Genomic DNA, 5091 nt, shown 5'->3' on the forward strand with positions numbered 1-5091 from the left:
GTGTGTGTTATTCAGGTCTGTGTTGCTATAATGCGCATATGCGTTCATCATTTCAGATCAGCCACGCAACACATCCAATTTTAATCACACCCTTTCAACAAACCACTTAAAATATTGTTAGTCCACATTTGTCAAGGTTCATGTCTTTCTCTGCGACGGCTGTGTTTCTAACCATTTCTGATTATTCTGTTTTGATTTCCACACAGCCTGCTGTGTTGGCGGTAGCGCTCTGCAGGAAACTATCCACATGACAAGTGTCTGTCATTAGCGCGGCGCTCTTCACGGAGATGAGGGGAGCGGCAGATCATTTCTCCCTCATCTACATTGTTAATGACTCTGGAGTAGGTAGAATGCTAATACAGACAATTAGTCAATCCTTGGTGCATGCCCAACACTAATTACCAACGCTGCCATTTAATCGCCCTCCACTGCTCGTGTTCTTTCAACTCATTGTCGGCTAATATTACCATTCCTAATGGAGATGAATGGGCAAACATTGGGTTGTTTTGTAATGGACAATTTGCTGTGTAAATAATAATTGCCCCTTGTCAACAGTTTATTATTTGTTCAACTACGTGCAGTGTATACCGCGTATCACGTTTTCCATCAATCCTGTGGTGATTCTCTCAATGTAGGCACCCTCTGTGCACACCACATAATGCTGTGAGCGTACTGACCTCTACCCGCATGTACAACAGAATGATTAGACACACTTGAAATACTCCAGTCTTAAATGGATGTGGTTTATAGCCTCTTTTTTTTAAAGAAAAGACAAATGTTTCTAAGTTCTATTAAGGAGGTTTTTCCCCTTAAGTGTGCCCCTGGCGATCCCTAAGTAAAATGGTGCCGTCAGGTTTGCTTAAGGAATTTGAAATGATTTTTACTTTTGACACTTACGTATTAAATGTAATTGCTAAAATATACTTAAGTATTTTACTGGGTGACTTGAGTCATTTACTCAAGTATATTTACTCAAGTATGACAATTGGGTACTTTACCCCCCCCCCCCTCAGTGGTGCAGATGAAATGGAGAAAAAAAAACAATCTGGGTGTCAGTTCTGATGGTATGGAGCTGGAGAATGAGGGCCAAGGACCGGAATGGTCGGTAGGGGAGAGACACACGAGAGATCGTGATACAGAAAGCAATGGAGCGTCTAGTGTGTGTGTGTTGGAGTGGAAAGTGGTAATGGTGTTTGAGACCACAGGACCTCGTTTACACCCTATCCAACTAGCTAATGCTGTCAAATTAGCTTGGTTCATTGGAAATGGCAGATTGTTAATATTTTGTGGAAGCCAGGCTCAGCAAGCAAAGATTCTGAAAATGGAAAAGCTTAAGGGGAAGATTAAAAGCCATGTCCCTGGTGATTATGCTAGATTGAGGGGAGTCATCACTGTGGTCCCAATATCTATGTCCATAGACAGGGGTGCAACTTTCACTGGGGTCGGGGGGGACAGGACCTTGAGGACGCTTCTGAGTAGTTGGGTATGTCCTCCCCCACACTTCTAAAACTGAAGTTGCTCCCCTGTCCATTGATATTAAGGGAGGAAGAGTGAGTGAGGCCAAAAGGTTGATCAGTAGGAAAGAGGGTAAAAGAAGTGAAAGCCTATCAGTGCTGCTGAGGATTGAGAAGGTTTTGTCTCATCCCCATGAGGTGTTTTAAATGCCAAAGAATTGGACATGTAGCTGTTCAATATAAAGGAAGGAAAATATGTGCTAAGTGTGGAGGGGCGCATTATTACGGTGAAGGTTAAGTGTCGTAATGAGGGGAGGGGGGAGCGGGCATATTGCAACATTTGGTGGATGCCAGGCTCAGGGATATAGAATTAGTCATGGCTGCTCCTGTACTAAATGGACCTAAAAGGATTGAGACAAAGATGAATGGAGCAGAGATTCTTGATGAAGACCTGCTCCAGAGCGCTCAGAATCTCAGACTGGGGCGAAGGTTAACCTTCCAACAGGACAACAACCCTAAGCACACAGCCAATACAACGCAGGAGGGGCTTCGGGACAAGTCTCAATGTCTGAGTGGCCCAGCCAGAGCCCGGACTTGAACCCGATCTAACATCTCTGGAGAGACCTGAAAATAGCTGTGTAGCAATGCTCCCCATCCAAGCTAACAGAGCTTGAGAGGATCTGCAGAGAAGAATGGGAGCAAATCCAGGTGTGCCAAGCTTGTAGCGTCATACCCAAGAAGACTTGACGCTGTAATCGCTGCCAGAGGTGCTTCAACAAAGTACTAATTTTATTTAAATTAGCCAACATTTCTAAACCTGTTTTTGCTTTGTCATTTTGGGGTATTGTGTGTAGATTGAGATTAAGAAATAATAGTTTAGAATAAGGCTGTAATGTAACACTTTACTAAGGCACTAACTCATGTCATTAATTTTGCTGTTTTTGCAGAGGAGATCGTAGTTGAGCAGTTTTACATCTAAGACGTTTGGTACAGTTTCTCAATGAAAAAGTGCATGAAAACAGTCTTTTTGAATGAGAAGGCTTTATTGAAGAATCTCTGTTGACCAATTACCAAGGAAGAGGCATAGGCTTCAGCTTGCCTCTAACAAAACATGTTTTGTGTTCCCGAACAGCCCCAAAAAACTTGCTGAAGCCCCAAACTAACAACAACCTCAATGTTGTCACATGCACAAACTCTTCCGAACTGTTTAGGCTGCGAAGCATGCAGACGGCTTTAATCAACGTCATCAGCGGCCGGGGAGCAGTTGTGGGCAGAACAGCAGATTTGTCCACCTTCCTGGCTCTGGGATTAGAACCAGCAACCTTTTGGTTACTGCCCTAATGCTCTTAACCGCTAGGTTACCTGCCAGGGTTCCCGAGTGGCGCAAGGCACTGCATCTCAGTGCAAGAGGTGTCACTACAGTCCCTGGTTGGAATCCAGGCTGTATCACATCTCATACAGAATTTTCCCAGATCCTTGATATCCTCTGATGGACTGCCCTCTTCAATTGCAATCAAAGGTTTTCAATGGGGTTCGAGTCCAGAAACTGATTTAAGTCAATTAACTATTTCTTTGTGGATTTGTATTAGGACTTTGAGTTATTGTCTTGCCAATGCCATTTAGCACCGCCCGGAGTTTGATATGGTCAGATCACATGACATGAAAATGGAGCTCTGTGCTGAGATGTTGGTTATGACAGGATCCCCTCCCCTTGCACAGTGGTGTTGGCTGTTGATAGGATGCTCTCCCTTTGCACAGTGGTGTTGGCTGTTGATAGGATGCTCTCTCTACGCAGTGGTGTTGGCTGTTGATAGGATGCTCTCTCTCTACGCAGTGGTGTTGGCTGTTGATAGGGTCCCCTCCCTTTGCACATGTCTTGGTAATTCTAACCAAAAGGAAGAGAGACTGTAGATTCTTCAAACAACAACTTTAAGGTTTGCCAATATGGTGCAGAGTTAAGGACCCAACGAACAGAAGTACAACCTCCTTATCTACTGCACAGTTAGCAGATGTGTGGAAACAAAAGGTGGGTACATAGTGCAATCAAAGTTTCCTACCTATCTGCTGACACCGGGTATAGTCTGAATGATTTAGATCATGACACTGCTAATCACGCTATTCTGTTTGGCCATAAAAAAACGTTATTTTAAGCTCCCGGTAGTGAGTGTTGCAACCAAGGACAGGCGAGTTTTACTTCACTACGTGCTTCATTACTCAGCAGTCCCGTTCTGTGAGCTTGTGTGGCCTACCACGTCGCGGCTGAACAGTTGTTGTTCCTTGATGTTTCCACTTCACAATAACAGCAGATCTAGCAGGGTAGAAATTTGACAAACGGACTTGTTGGAAAGGTGGTATCCTATGACACTGCCACGTTGAAAGTCACTGAGCTCTTCAGTAAGGTAATTCTACTGCCAATGTTTGTCTATGGAGATTGCATGGCTGTGTGCTCAATTTTATACACCTGTCAGCAATGGGTGTGGCTGAAATAGCCAAATCCACTAATTTAAAGGATCCACATACACAAAGTATGTATATAGTACCAGTCAAGTTTGGACACACCTACTCATTCCAGGGTCTTTATTTTTACTATTTTCTACATTGTAGAATAATAGTGAAGACATCAACTATGAAATAAAACATATGGAACCATGTAGTAACCACAAATGTTAAACAAATCAAACTATATTTTATAATTGAGATTCTTCAAAGTAGCCTTTGACAGTTTTGCACACTCTTGGCATTCTCTCAACTCTATTTCCAAACGCCTGAAGGTACCACGTTCATCTGTACAAACAATAGTACGTAAGTATAAACACCATGGAACCACGCAGCCGTCATACCGCTCAGGAAGGAGACGCGTTCTGTCTCCTAGAGATGAACGTAGGTTGGTGCGAAAAGTGAAAATCAATCCCAGAACAACAGCAAAGGACCCTGTGAAGATGCTGGAGGAAACGGGTACAAAAGTATCTATATCCACTAAACCTGAATGGCCGCTCAGCAAGGAAGAAGCCACTGCTCCAGAACCGCCATAATAAAAAGATAGACTACGGTTTGCAACTGCACATGGGGACAAAGACTTGTACTTTTTGGAGAAATGTCCTCTTGTCTGATGAAACAAAATTGAACTATTTGGCCATAATGACCATTGTTATGTTTGGAGGAAAAGTGGGATGCTTGCAAGCCGAAGAACACCACCCCAACCGTGAAGCACAGGGGTGGCAGCATTATGTTGTGGGGGTGCTTTGCTGCAGGAGGGACTGGTGCACTTCACAAAATAGATGGCATCATGAGCTGGACAATAAACCTTTCGGTTTCTAGTCCAATGCTCTAACGCAGGGTAGCCTAGATATTTCCAGGGTAGCCTAGAAGTTTTCATACACTTTAGTGTACAATTCCTGACATTTAATCCTAGGTCAGTTAGGATCACCACTTTATTTTAAGAATGTGAAATGTCAGAATAATAGTAGAGAGAATCATCTACTAGATTCTGCAACGGGACAATATTTTATTTTTTCTTGAGCGGATGGTCAGCGGGCCGCAACAATGTCACATTTGGAGACTGCAAATTGACTGCAAGAAGCCCAAACGGATGTAATATTAGACAAACAATTTCAAACCTTACATTTGTATATGATCA

Source organism: Oncorhynchus mykiss, chromosome 6 (genome assembly GCF_057628025.1).
Source record: "Oncorhynchus mykiss isolate SJ-2025 chromosome 6, ASM5762802v1, whole genome shotgun sequence".
Classification (NCBI taxonomy): Eukaryota; Metazoa; Chordata; class Actinopteri; order Salmoniformes; family Salmonidae; genus Oncorhynchus; species Oncorhynchus mykiss.